This window comes from Eretmochelys imbricata, chromosome 2 (genome assembly GCF_965152235.1).
Source record: "Eretmochelys imbricata isolate rEreImb1 chromosome 2, rEreImb1.hap1, whole genome shotgun sequence".
Taxonomy (NCBI): Eukaryota; Metazoa; Chordata; order Testudines; family Cheloniidae; genus Eretmochelys; species Eretmochelys imbricata.
In genome coordinates this window covers 86,184,052-86,199,258 of record NC_135573.1, presented here as the reverse complement: position 1 = coordinate 86,199,258, position 15,207 = coordinate 86,184,052, and the positions used below count along the sequence as shown (strand labels likewise).

Sequence of the window (15,207 nt, the reverse complement as noted above, 5' to 3'; positions counted from 1 at the left end):
CAGTGAACGTTGGCGGTTTGGGGGGCGCAGGGTCCAGGTGCTGAGTCTGGGGTTGGTCGCTGCCTCGGCGCGCAGTGCTGTTCGACGCCGTCGGTCTGCGTTTGGGCGCGGGCGCGCAAATCTGAGCCGCCACCCTTGATCTCCGAGCCTGTGGTATTTGCACGGAAAGGGGCCAAATTTGGGCAGGATCCGGCCAGGGGACAGAGCCGGGTGCCTGCCGCGCGGACTACACTGGGATACATTAGGGTGAGGAGTTCCCTCTGGGGGTGGGAGCCGCGAAGCGCCTCTTTCTCCGCGGAGCCGGCGCGGGGCTGCTGCGCGCCAAAGCCGGCGGATTCCGGCGGGCTCCAGCTTTTCCCATTTTCCGCGGCGAGGGGCTTTTTGAAGGCGCCTGCCTCCCCAGTCCTGATTTGCTGGGCTACCGCGGCGGGCTCGTCCTGGGCTGGGCTGCTGACGCGTGGCGGCGGCGGCGGCACGTCCCTCTGACGCGTTGGACCCAGACCTGGACCTAGCGGAGACCCGGGCTCCAGCTCGCTGCTGCTGCTGCTGCGCCGGTTTGCCAAGGTACCTTAGCCCGGCACCTCGCTTCGCTTTTACCCTGGCTGCCAGTGCGGTTGCAATTTCCTCTGCGGCGGGCGGGCGGGGGATCTCCGCGACCAGGGGCGTTTTTCTTTTTCTTTTTTTTAAATCTCCTTTCGAGGAGCCATTTTTAAAGTGATCCGTGGCGGGGGGTGAGGGGGAAACTAGGGCGAGATCTGCGCGCAGAGCCCTGGGTGTCGCTGCCCCTTCCCTCCGCACCCCTGGAGAGCCGCTCGGATTTAAAAAAAAAAAAAAAAAAAAGCCATTGACCCGCCTGCCCTCCAGCTGCGGCGATGCGGCTCGCCAGCCAGCCGCCCGCTCTTCCGGCGCCTGGCTCGGGTGGTCCCGGGGCTGTGATGCGGTGGTCTCAGCAGCAGGGGAGGCGTCTGTTCGGGTGCCTCGCCGCTGGGTTTGCTGCGGTTACCCGGGATCTTCCCGCCGACGCGCTGGGAAAAGCCTGCGCTGGGCAACGGGTGCCAGGGGAGGGGGCGGATAAGGGGTGTTTACACAAGGCATCGATTTCCCATTTCCCTCCCTCCTCTCCCCCCCCCCCCGAGGAAACTTCTCTTGTCTACGGGACAGCTGCGCCAGTGCGGGGAAGTGGGGTGCGTGGATTGAGCTCTCTTGTCATGGCACCTCCATAACCTCCCCCCCCCCCCAAGCTGGGCAGCCTCCAGTCGAGTTGTTCCCATTCATCCCCGTGCTGAGCGCAGTGGCGTGCCAGCTGCATTGTTTACCTGGCGGGCTGGCAAGGGGGGTTGTTGCATGTATCGTGTGAAGCCTGATGTGGCGGCGGCGGTACTTCTGCGAGTGAGCGGGGTTGGGAGTCAGCTGTCCGGCTTTTCCCCCCCTCTTGAAATCGGTTAGGCTCTTCTTGCGCGTCGTCTTGTGGCGGCGGAGTTACTGCTTGTTGTGTCCCCCCCCGCAGTCCAGCCCGTGGCTTCTGCAATGCGGTGGGTGTGGTTACATAGTAACTTGGAGCTCTGGACCTCTGCAGTGGCAGCGCTGTCTCCTCTCCTGTTTTTAACGTTTTCAGTTCCAAGGTTTCTCTCGGCTGCACACTGGCCTGGCGTCTGAAGTTGGGGAAGAGAGGTTCTTGCGAGCGGAAGGGAAAGATCGAGGGAAACAGATGGTATTAATCAGATGTGAGGGATGGGGGTAGGGAGGGAGAGAAACAAGGGGTCGGACAAGTTTTGCAATCGTGTAATTTCAGTGCTTGTGTTTTCAGTCGTAGCGTTGGGTTGAGGTGGGTACTTTAAAAATGTTGCAGAGATAGATGTGTGCATGTTCTTCGCCACAGCTTAGAGAGCAAAGATAAACCAGGTGGGCTAGAAAGTTCACAGTGTGCTGTCATACAGTTGCCGTATTTTCATGTGCAGTTACAGAATTATTCATACTCTTTTGGTTTTATTCGCTTTGACAGGAAACTTGAGGGTATTTTGTGGGATTTAAAAAATAGAAGAGGGAGTGGCTCTGTCAATCTCGTGGTACTAGGTTCTGCATTTAGCTCAGAACAGAGTTTGTGGAGAAAGAAGGGTTAGCTGGGAGGGGTATTTTTGTTTAGCTTTGTCAGAAATACACTACACTTGAACATTTACACTTCCATAATAATTAAAGGCAGTAAAATCAGTCTTTTGTAGTTTTTTTTAATTTTCCTCATAGCATTGTCATTTTATTGATATAATAGAATGTACTGAAAGTCTCGCATTACTCTGAATACTACTTCTGAATATGTGCCTAAACCTTATTTATACTTGAGGCAAACCTGGAACCCACCTGCTAAACTGACCCTTGTGCATCACTTTGAGGTAGGAACAAGCAAAAGTACTTATTTCACTTGACTTGTAATTTTTTAGGGAGAAGAACTGAAGAATCACAGGTCAAAGGTGACACTCTCCACAGTAGTGTTATCTCCTACGCAGTGAACCATTTACAGTTAAATAATCTAGAATTAAAGTAGGTGTTTTCACTCTTAATTTACTGTTAGACTTTGGTTAAGTTAATATAGTGGTTTGTTCAAAATAAATATTGAAGATAACCTTTAAATACAATATAAGAAGCAAAGTTAATCTTCCTGTGTCAGTTAATTGGTTAAAATTGTTGTGTGACAATTTGCTGCATCAGTATTTTTTTTCCTTCATGTTGTTGTACCACTCTCCTTGGATGGGAACTCTCCACTCTAACATGACGATGAAATTTGCACATCAGGAATAATATAGTGGATGGAAAGAGAGGGATCACCACATTAGAGTGAAGAGCGACTGCAAGTTTATTCTGTATGATTCCATTAGAACAGGAAGGCTCCTTGTGATTCTGTTTTGCTACAGTCCTTTTCACTGCAGTGGTGAATGATTAGAACCAGAGAATATTAGCTTAAACACATTGTGAAATATTTTTAATATATCCTACTTTATTTAATCACACTAATATAGCCAACATTGAATCTCCCTTCACCTAAATCATCTTATAGTGGCGTCCCCTTATTAAAGTGATGTTTATTGATGCCAGCGATGTTTTTCTTCTAAAGGGTTAGCCAATATTATTGGAAACTTGACAGGTACATTATAAGAGCTCATTTGATGTCAGTCTGCCTTTGACTTGCTACTGTGGTCTAAAGGTTTTTGTCTTTGTCGTGAAGAAGAGCGGGGGTGCGTGCCCAGAAGCAAGGAGAACTGTAGCAATGAAGTCATTGCGCTGCCTTGTTATGACATCACTCTGGCTCAAGGAAATGAGGGTGGGGCACTGAAAATCAGACTGTCTGAACCATCTTTGTTTTAACTTTGTGTCTACTACATGAACGAGACTGATGCAGCCTTGCCTTAGGAACTGCAGCACAGCTGTTGGCATTTTTTTTTTTTCCCAAAGGAGGGACAAGTAGAGGTGAATTTAAAGTTTGTATATATTTACAAATAAAACAAGATGAGATGCAGGTTTTCATCTGTAGTGGAAACCTGCAAAATATTTACCCTTGCTGAACAAAAATTTCCTCTAAGAGGAAAAATCCTCTATTTGTGTGAGGACTTTGTAGTTTATTTATAAAACAATGAAGCTCTCAAACAATGTGAATATTCACAATCAGTTTGATATATGGAAATGTATTCATTTAACATATTTCTTTACTAGGTATATTATATGTTTTGGTGTACTGGAAATGATGTATTCCTTGTTAAAATTTATGTAAAATGTCTTTCTTGTATTTTAAGTATTTATTTTGATTTAACTAACAGTAAAATAGAACTTGAAATTGGGTATTCATTCAGTGGGTAATATTTAAACTTGATTCATGTAATTCTCATGTACCAGTAAACGGTGGTATATGACGCGGAGGAACAGTCAAAGAATTTTTAAAGTATGTTACAAAAGAACATTTGATTCCTAAGATTCAGTATATCAGTGGTATCAGTTACTACTCTGACAACGTACTCAAAAGTATTTGCTTTTACAACCATGAAGTTTTTTTCCTTTGAAATACAGAATATAGGTCTAATTCTGCAAGTACACATGACTAACCTGGAGTAGGTCCATTGAAATCAGTGTGGCTACTCGTTTAAGTACATTTATTTTGAAGGATGTGGTTCTTTAAATGTAGATGACAATGTTGTGCTATGTTTTGTTTCAGGATCCTATTGATCGCATTTTATACTGGCAAGACATTACATTCCTGAAAAAGTGTTTGAATTTTCAGAGTGTTCTGTTAGGGCTTTGACTTCTAATTTGATTTAATCAATCAGTGATAAATATGAATATAATTTTGAAAAAAGTGATTACTTCCCAGCTGCGCTGAGAATTGTGTGATGGGTTCCTGAATAGGGCATGTTAATTCTCTAGGTGGATTGTTTATACTAGGTGCACAACCTGTAGAACACGCAAAAAAGTCTTATATTATTATCCACAAATGTAGAATGCTAAATGAAAATAGATTTAGAAAAGGGTAGTTAATAGCTGAGACATTTACTGCAGTAGCAAACTTTTTTAAAGACTTTATAGATATGAGCAGGTTAAAAAAATATCCTGAAAGCTGTCTAACACTGAAAATGAACTTCTACCCTTCCCCCCCCCCCAATTTGTGGTGATGAGGAAGTATTGACTGATTAATTTCTGAAATTAGGTGTTTAATATATACTCCGGTGTGCACTTGTTGAAAACAAGAAGTCTGGCTATAGTTCTGATTCCACAAGCTTGTAACTAAGAGGAATCGTATCGATTTTTCCGTATTATCAGAAGGTCCATATGTGGGTCATAACGGGACATGAACATTTCCTTAAGCAGAGCTTCCGTTTCTTACCCTGGCAATGGACCTAATATTTCAATTATCTAGTGAGAGACTCCTAGATGTGTAATAGGAAAGAGGATGACCTTCCAAAGCTCTTGACATCTGGGAGAAGGAACAGCTTGGGTAGTAGAGAAGAAATAATAGCTAACCTATCAGTCTGCCTTCAGTAAGAGAAGTCCTGCAGGCTTATTGCTCCTGCCCCTGCCATTACTAATGGTTGTCACTATGGGCATCAGTGCAGAGGAACCTCAGGAAGAATGTTTAGAACTGATTGGCTGGAAAAAAAAACCCAGAAATGGGGTCACAGTATTTGAGACAACTGAGTTAATATGAGGATAATGTGGAAATGTCGCATGCAGATTCAGTGTTTTTCCCCTTATGAATTACTGAATAAATAAACTCAAATAATTGACTTTTTGCCTTTTAACCTAAATTAAAATTTAATGTTCACATTTCACCTGGTCATTGTTTATTATTCTATTGTACCAGCAGAACTAAATGATTATATTTAATTCTTGCTTTCATGAACATTCCATATCTTAGCCTTCTAAATCACTTGTGACTTGCTTAGGGTGCAGTCAGTGAGATACAATGCATGAAAGGTGCTACATAAATAAAATGAGGCCTGGTGAGTGTTTCCTGTCTGTAGGGTGCTTATATGAAATATTTGTTTTCACTTTCAATCCTCACAGTCTTCCACCACCCTCTACTGTACAGATGGTTCATTTTGAAAGCACTCTGCTTTACAGAAAGACAGTCATTTTTCATTGAGTTCTTAATCTATAAAATTTGAATCTCTGTGCAAGATGAGAAACCAAGGTAGGAGTAAGTGTGTGAGTGTTGGGAGAGAGAGGGAGGAAACAGGGGAAGGGAGGGGAAAATTGTCCACCAGATGTCTGATACCACTGTGAAAAGGTTTTCATTTATAGGGTTAAAAAAGAAAGTGGAAACCAAGGGGACTTGGGGGGGAAAAAGGGCTAGAAGAAAATTAAAAGCATATGTGATCAGTGTATAAAATTTTAGGGGAAAAGAACAATTGAAATAATGTGTACTGTTATGAGCATATACAAGTATTTACATATGCGGGGAGGGATAGCTCAGTGGTTTGAGCATTGGCCTACTAAATCCAGGGTTGTGAGTTTAATCCTTGAGGGTGCCATTTAGGGATCTGGGGCAAAAATTGGGGATTGGTCCTGCTTTGAGCAAGGGGGTTGGATTAGATGATCTCCTGAGGTCCCTTCCAACCCTGATAGTCTATGATTATGATTAATGTGTGTCTGTGTGCAAGCACTGTAACATTGATAAATATAATAGTATCCATAAGTGGCATTAGAGGAGGTCTATAAAACTCTTGAGTGGGGTGGAATGAAATTGAAGTTCCTGAGTTAAAAGCTAGAGAGACTACCCTCGTATGATATATGTACATTGTGAAGTAGATTTGGCTCTTAATACAGCATTTTTTCCTAAAAGAGGTTGTCAGTGGCAGCTGGTGCCCAGGATAGCTGATGGTACTGTGGGGAGCAGTCTCCCTGTAAGGGGATTATATTTTTCAAGTGGAAAAACTGACATGCTCTGGTAAGTGGGTTGGGGGTACAGTAAGAGGAGTGTTGGGGATGAGGGAGAAAAGGAAAAGGGGTACTGTGTTTTCTCTTCTCTCTTACCCATTCTCTCTTTCAAACTGAAAAACTGGAGCAGTTCACAGTAAAGGGCAGGGTAGACGATAACAGTATATTTATCATTGTCAGCACGTCACTGTTGTCTCCTAGTCCCAATCTCTTCCCTTCAAATCTGGCTCTTGCCCTACCATCTCCTTCCTCCACCCACACTGCCAACTGACCTACAACTTAATTCACCAACTGACTTCTTCCTTGCAGAATCAACCATGCCAACTAAATCCATCCCCTCGTGAGTCAGAACCTCTCCAACCCAACCCCTATTGGCTCAGGAACGCTCCTCATCCACCGCCCTTAGGAACACTCCTCACCCTCCTTACTTAACCTCTCTACAGCTCAGAACCACACACTCAGCTCTTAACCCTTTCCTATCGGACAATCCTCAGAACAATCCCTACTCCTGCCTCACACCCAAGGTTAACCATCTTGCCACCCCTCTCAGAAATCCCATATTTTGTGCTGGGTCTGGCAAAACAGGAGCAGAGGCAAAAGGGGGATGAGCGTGCAATCTGAGGTAGTCCAAAAGAAGCCCCTATTCCTTGCTCATTTTCTCCTCGCACTGCTGAGTCCCTGAGTGAGGGACTTCTTCAGGCCAAGAAGTCCCTGTGGAAACCACATGTATTGCAGCCTCAATGGGCTGGAACATCTCCAGCCCCTGCAAGAGTTTCCCAGTGGCAGCAGGTGGTACAGAACCTTGCAGAAAATCAGCCACACAATGCAGTTGTGACATTACTGGGGATTATTTATGTCATTGATCCCTGGTGGGGGTGGTGATGTCTGGCCCTCATGAAACCAGGGGCAACTGTAAATGACACCTCACTGTTTCCTCAGGAGTAGTGGTTGCAATCAAAAATGTTACTTAAAAAGACTGTAACAAACAAACTGAAGAGAAGGTTCTTGCAGACCCAGGAAAAGTATGTTTTAGACTGACTCAGGGCCGGATTCCTGCACCCTCACTTGTGCTGAGTAGCACCTAACTCTGCAAATAGTCCCATAGAAATCACTACACCTACTTATAGAGCTTGGAACTATTCAGTAAAGTAAAGGCCTCAGAATTTGGGCCTATGAACATTAGTTAGTTATACTGAGAGCTTCCCTAAGGGTTCTGGAGATGGTAAATTCTACTCATCAGATGAAGTAATCAGAGAGGTTAGCATTTTTGTTGAGTTATTACTGTTCAACTTTTCAGAAGTTGATAGCAATATATCACTTTAAAAATTACCTTGCATACGTAATTGTATCTTTCCTTTCTTCCTTTTTCCTTTGTGCAGATATGGTTTTGTTTGTTAATAGCAAGGAGCACTGATTTAGAAAAATTGGCTAGTACTTCTGCTCTCACCCAAAAGGGAGAACCTCTCCCTTCCCTCCCATTATTGTATGATTACTTTCTATACTTTTCCTGGCCAAGAGTCTGGAGTCAATTTGAAATAAATGTACGTTAGCGAATAGTTGTTTATAATGGAGGGTTTGTGTCATGTGGCAGTGTCGTCATCTTTGATTTCCATCTCTCAGCTCAGCAGTTGCTATGGGGCCGAATTTCTATCTTCATTCAGTTTCTGTGGTCTAATATTTGCCAAGTGTTCAATCATGACTCCTTGGCATGCACTTGGAGGGCCAGACACGCCTTTTGCTACGTGGTCACCACCGCCAGCTACTCTCACTAGATTTGGATGAGAGTTGAGTGAATTGCCAGCACCGGCTGCAAGCAAACCACCCTTTCTGGGTGTGGCTGTCTCCTATGCAGTGGTATTGCCTGTTAAATTCACCCCATACACCCCCATTATGCAATGTATATTATCTTCAATAAGAAAAGGCATAACTGGAAGTTCAGATATAAAAAGGTGATGTTTCTGAATAGTGATAGTAGTATTATATTTATTATATCTCACTGTTTGACTGGAAGTCCTTGTGTCCTAGGCACTGTATGCATAGTAAGAGAAGGACATAGAACCCTTCAACCCGACCTGAACCTAATGGGACCTGACTCCAAGTGTCAGGTCTGGGATGGGTGGGGTGGGAAAACAACTGGACCATCTTGGGCACAGGTCAAGTCAGCTGTCCTTCTCCTGCCCATGCTGGCCACCACCACCTTGCTGCGCTTTGTGTGATGGGTGGAAGAATCACAGCACCCCTCACTCCGCAGAATGTTACTCCTGCCGTGCTGACCCCACAGGCAGGGGGAGGTGAGCTGACCCCATGGGCAAGAGGTGCTGAACTCACAGGAAGGAGCACTGACTCAGATTCCTGGAAAGGGTCAGGAAATAACTTGATCCTCTCGGACTAAGATCGGGCATAATTAGACCTCTAGACCCTGGTGCAAAGACCTTTTGATCTAAACAGGTAAGACAGACAAGGTGTGTCTACACTGCCATTAGACACCCTTGACTGTGCCAGCTGTCTCAGGTGTGTGGGACTGTGTCATTGTGATGTAGATGTTTGGGCTGCAGCCCAGGGTCTGGGACCCTCCCACCTTGCAGGGTCCTAGAGCCTTTGCTCAGGCCCAAGCCTGGACATTTACACTGCAATTGAACAACCCCTTAACCTGAGCCCCACGAGCCCAAGTTAGCTGGGAATAGAACCCATAGCTCTTGATTCCCAGTCCTATGCTCTATCCACTAGAGCAAGCTGACTCTCAGCCAGTAGTCTTCGGATACCGAGGCTTGATTAACCAATATGTTACTTTCACCCCTGACAACAGGACAACATTGGAGTAAGTCGAGTGACTTACCGGTACTCTGGGGCCAGCTCTGGCCCCCGGAAGGGGCGGGGCCTAGGGTGGAAGGGGCAGGGTTGAGGGGATCAGAGCCAGCCCCAGCCCACCCTGTAAGGTAAGTGCTACCCCCCCTCCACCCCCACTGGGGTAGCAGCAGCAGCCCGGGACTCCGAGGGCTATTTAAAGGGCCCGGCGCTCCCCTGTTCTACCACCCTAGCCCTTTAAATAGCTGCCGGAGCCCTGGGGAAGCGGCTATTTAAAGGCCCGGGGTGGCAGAGGCAGCTGGAGCCCTGGCCCGTTAAATAGCCCCTGGAGCCCCCGCTATCCCAGGGCTCCGGGGCCTATTTAAAGGGCCCGGGCTCCCCTGCTTCTACCGCCCCGGCTCTTTAAATAGCCACCGGAGCCCTGGAGTAGCGGTGGTGGGGCTCCAGTGGCTATTTAAAGGGCCCGGGCGGTAGAAGCAGGGGAGCCCCAGGCCCTTCAAATAGCTGCCGGAGCCCTGCAGCCGCTACCCCAGGGCTCCAGCAGCAGGGCTCTGGAGGCAATTTAAAGGACCTGGGGCTCCAGCCACTGCTGTACCGGAGCTTACTGACTTACTTTCACCTCTGGCTGGTGTAGTCATTGATTTCAGTGGATTGATACTAGTGTAAAATTTAAGAAAAGAAATGGAGCACCAGGCCCAAGATGTATTAGTCAAATATGTGATAACATTGTTAATTTCTTACACTGCAACATGCATTCCCCATGTCTCTTTATGGATCACTATAGAATCCAGAAAATTTCTGTTAATTATATATAATAAAGCCCCTTCATTTTCAGTTTAAACCGATTTTTACTGTAAACTCCCAGGTTTTACAAAAAGCATTATATGTGGGGTTTTTTTCCAGTTTTCACCCTATTTTTGTATCATTCAAATATATAAAAAATAACTTGTTTTATTAGGAAAATACAGTACATTGCATGAGATATATGTATTACGAGAACACATTAGTCTGTGTGTATATGCAAAGCTGCCTGTTGAAGTAAGGTTATATATTAGTCTAGAAGATACACACAATAAACAAACAGGCATGCATGCAATCTCTGAAGTGCATACGCATCTGAATGTACTGATGAATCTCATGCCTACCGCATACATATTTCAGGCTGTTAGCAGATAAATATTTAAAGACCTGACACACTAAAATGGGAAGAAAATGAAAATCCGTATCAGAATTCATTTCAGAACACAAGGAAATATTCAAAAGTTTAAAAAAAAAAACAGGCGAAAAGGATGAAGCTGAGTGTATGCGCTGCAAATTGTGTGTCCCAATTATTAAATGTAAATATTTATAAGCTGATAGTTCTGTCTACAACAGTAAACTATTTATTCAAATTAAAAGTTTTATTTGGATATTAGAGTTGTATTGTTTTCTTAAATTCAGAGGTAGCATTGTGTTTTGACTTCTGTTTTAATTCTGCAGCAAACCACATTGAATTCCATTCATCAAATCATTAATCTACTGAATACTTTTTCCCCTGTCCTTCCGTCCACCAAAATAAACCCCGATATTTAACCAGAAAAATTATTAATAGCTTTTTCCACTGATTTTCATCTTTTTGTTGTTGTAATAAACACTGATAAATTCCTGGGAAAAATTAAATAAAATAAAACCCAAAAATGAAGGGCTATCTCTCTCTCTATAAAAGAGAACAGTAGTGTTGTTTCCATGTATTGGAGCACTATTGTAGTACAGCTCTAGCTGGTAGCTTTTCATTCCTTAACCGCCACCTTTTTCTCCTAAAAATAGTAGCAAATTTTAGTGGACTACAGGAGCGGCAAAAGAAAGTTTTTTGAGCAAAAATTTTAGTTGAACAGTAGTATTAAGAGCAGATTTAGGATGATCCAGGGGGTATAAATAGGGATAACATAATAAAATTGAGCAAAGGAAAAGATGGGCTGGATAATCAAGGGGAAACGTACTAACAGTGAGACTTATTGGACTGTGTAAACAGTCTCCTTGGGGAGCTAGTAGAAAGCCCATCGCTTGAATCATTTAAAAGTTGACTAGACAGAGCACTCAGCAGTACAATATAGGAAACAAACTTGCGGTGGGGGTGGTGGAGATAGATGGACAGGTTGACCTAATTTCCATCTCTGATTTCTATGATTTATTAAAGACTTTTGCAGGCCTTCTGCTAGAGGGCTAATGGAATTTGAAACATGGCCGTTATAAGCATCCTTTAATAGTGTGCCAGCACACTGTTGTATTTGGTCGCTTAGTTGTAGCATTAGTGTGGATAATTCATCCCATTGCTGCAGACTGAACAGACTGTAATTACAGGCAGGGTTTTCCAGTTCATTTTGGCATTACTATTCCTACTGGTTTGAATTCTATGTTGAGTCACAGCCCTGCAGTCCCATTGCCTTCAAAAAAGCCTCAGCTGCTGCAGGGTGGTTTGGCTGATTTAGTTTATTAAGAGCTGTGAGGCCTGATGCTGCTTGTGGATCCTTTGAGGTGGGGTGCTGGGGAAGAAAAGCCTCTCGACCTCCACTGAGAGAACCCTGATGCCTTGTGATAGGAAAGAGAGAGCCCCCACACACTTCATTCAGAGATGTAAATATATTCAGTTAGGCTCTCTCTCTGCATATATTAAATGCATGTCTACTTATATATGTGCATAATTGAATACACCACGTCATTAAATATTGATGGTATGGGGAGACACTGCACTCTCCAAAGTTACATCTAAAGCCAGCCTGATTTTGACCCATCCCTACTGACCCCAATTCATACAAAACTAAACCATCCAGCTGACATTTCACAGGCATAACCTCATACCTGGATACAAATTTTCTCACTCATTTTCTTAATGGGGATAGCAGGACTCCTCTTTCCTAGGTTGTTGATGCTTTGCCCTCTTGCCTGCTTCTGTATGCTGCATGCAGCTCAGAGAAGCAGCTTTTCCATAGACTGGATCACTGAGCAGCCAGGGGAGAAGGGAAAAGAAGATGCAAAACCACTGGGAAACTGTGGACCCTTCCTTGAAATAACAGGTTTCCCTTTTTTCTAAGATCCTGTGTCTTGTTTTTTTTCCTCCCCACACGGAGTGCTCTCAGTGCTCTGGTCTACAGTCTCAGCCAAGAGGCTATATCTACACTGTAATTAAAATCCCACAGCTGGCCCGCACCAGATGATTTGGACTAAGGGGCTGTTCAATTGCAGTGGAGATGTTTGGGCTCGGGCTGGTGCCTGGGCTTTAGGACCTTATCACTAAGATAAATATCTTGATTATGCCATCATCTCTACTTTTCCCAAGCTTTGCTCGGTGTATTTGCCACAAGCACAAAACTGAAAGAAAAGCTGACTTTCACATTTTTCATCAAGTCAGTATTTTTTTATGGAGAAAGATGAAATTTATGTTTTCTCTTAAATCCATGCCAAATGTTTAATTCTGTCTCCATCATAACTCATGAATAAGACTCTGTGTTTGTTACGGAGGTCACAGATTCCGTGACTTTCCATGACCTCTGTGACTTCTGCAGCAGCCCAGTGCGCCTGGCCCAGGGGCCGCCTGAGCAGCTCTGGCAGCCCTTGGGCCAGGCGCGCTGGCCACTGCTGGGGCAGTCTCGAGTCTCCCCACCCCAGCAGTAGGAGTTTGGGTGTGGTGAGGCTCAGGGCTGGGGGTGCGGGACGGTGCTTACCTGGGAGGGGCTCCCCAGAAGGACAACAGGAACTCCCCGTCCTCATCTCCTAGCTCCATGTACAGAGTTAAGGTAACCTACACAAGGCTGCCTCCACCTGTAAGCACTGCCCCCGCAGCTCCCATTGGCCATGGTTCCCAGCCAGTGGGAGCTGCAGAACCAGGGCTTGGGGGCAGAGCGGAGATGGAGCTAGGTGATGGAGGTTGTTGCTTCCCGGGAGCTGGGTAGGGAGCCTGCCCCGTCTCTTCCCCCCCCCACCCCAAGCACCCGCAGTGCCCCCCCGAGCCATGACTCCCCCCGTGCACTCCCCCCTGCCAGACCACCCGCGGTGCCCCCTGCAGCTGCAACTCCCTCCCCAGCACTCGTGACATCCCCAGGGCTGATCTCCTGAGCCGCCCCCCACCACCACCAAGTTTTAGTCATGGGTATATAGTAAAAGTCATGGATTGGTCACACCCTATGAATTTTTGTTTATTGTCCGTGACCTGTCCATGACTTTTTCTAAAAATCCCTGTGACTAAAATGTTACTAATGAATGGTTTGGCCTAGAAACACCAAATGTGTTTGGTCTTGATGAGAGTGGTACTTTGAGTAGCCTTGGGGGTTATGAGGGAACTTTACGTTGTGAAAGCTGCTTCCTCATATGTTATGAAATGTGCCCCCTCTGGAGTTTCTAACTTTGCACAGATTTAGTTGATTTAAGACAACCTGCATCTGCCCACTGAATTTCTTAAACTCCTTATTTTTTCCATCAAACTGCATGCTTGTAGATCAGAATTAAGGTTGTGTAGGTTACCTTAACTCTGTACTTCCATACTTTATCATTCTTTTTCTTTAGGTGAATCTTAACATACAAATTCCATGCTATCAAACGTTTGTGTTTTCTGAGAAAACAAATCTTTCCTTAAAAGCCTTTCCCATTAAGTAACGGATGGACATTTGCAAGCTTAACTCCAGCTTATAGTTTTGTTTGTTTTTGTTTCTTGGTGTTTTTTTTCAAACATGTGCCTCCCCAAAAAAACCCTAGTTTTCCTGCGGGTTTGGGATCCCAGAGTAGGTAATGCCATCTCTTCACTGCACCCAGTTAATGAAGAGGGAGGTGCAGAGTTAAGCAATTGTGGAGGGATTCTGGTTTGTTTGTACAATACTCAGCACTTTAGGGTATGTTTACCCAGCAGCTGAGTGCGAGTCTTCCAGTCTGGGTGGACAGACTCAAGCTAGCATGCTAAAAATAGCAGTATGGATGTTACTGCACTGGTGGAGGCTCGAGCTAGCTACCCTAGCTCAGGTGGTCTCTGCCAGTGCAGCTGTGTCCACACTGCCCTTTTTACCTCGAGCCCTGGTAGCATGAATCTGCCTATCCTGGCTGGGAGGCTCACTCCTTGCTGCAGCATAGACAGATATACCCATAGAGTGTTGGTCCATGAGTAGGGCTCCTAGATGCTGTGGTAATAGAAATGATTAATAATAAGGATGGTATTTTTTTTTAAAAAAAGTCGTGCTTAAATTCTCTGTAATGTTCTGTTCGCAAATGGTTTGCTCTGGAAATATCTTAAGTATTTAAAAGGCTCCTGTGAGGTAGTTTTGAAAACATGCTTTGCATCTATGCTTCGCTTGTAGATTACATTTAGAATGTTTTTAATTAATGGGAGTTTATACTACCACTGCATTGGTTAAAGATGTATGTAGACTACGTAACAAGATCCTCTGTATTAAAGTAGGTTCTTTGGCTGTTCTTGCATTCAGTCCCTTCTGATTGCTACTTTCTCTTTAATTATCCCGTCTGTCGACAAGAGCAGTGCATTTCCTGCAGTACCTCATTGTTCTGAGTATCGGCAGTGTCTCACCACAGTAGCAGCTGTACTGTGCTGCTTTGCTGTTTGCCCTTCCTTTTTTCACTAACATTTTTGTAATCTTGTCAGTGTTTATTCTGTCCAAAGGGCAAGGCAACATGTAGGAATGAGGATGCCTGATACTCCACTCTGATTTTGTCACATTACTTTGAAAAAACTCACTCCAGAATGCTTGGCCCCAAACTTGACCTGCCTTTGTAACTGTTTGCGAAAGTCTGTGCAAATATTTGTTCCCTGCCTCCCACCCCTCCCGAATTGAAACACCTCTTTCTATGGTGTGTTTTCATAGAACAGATACCAGTATGTATTAGATGTTATAGAAACAAATTATTGTGTACATGCCATGGTGATACAAATTTCAATAAGGAGACAGATGTCATTTTCTAGCTTCCAGGGGGTTATAAACTGTTAAATAGATATATTTAGATTAT

General features: G+C 44.6%; 1 protein-coding gene across 1 annotated transcript in view; it reads left to right on the top strand.

Moving 5' to 3' along the window:
- Positions 1–486: 486 nt before the first annotated feature.
- Positions 487–15,207, top strand: part of EPB41L3 (erythrocyte membrane protein band 4.1 like 3) — a 129,237-nt gene continuing 114,516 nt past the window's right edge. The window contains exon 1 of the mRNA XM_077810430.1: positions 487–564. The gene's annotated coding sequence lies outside the window, so the exon portion shown is untranslated. The remainder of the gene's footprint in view (positions 565–15,207) is intronic.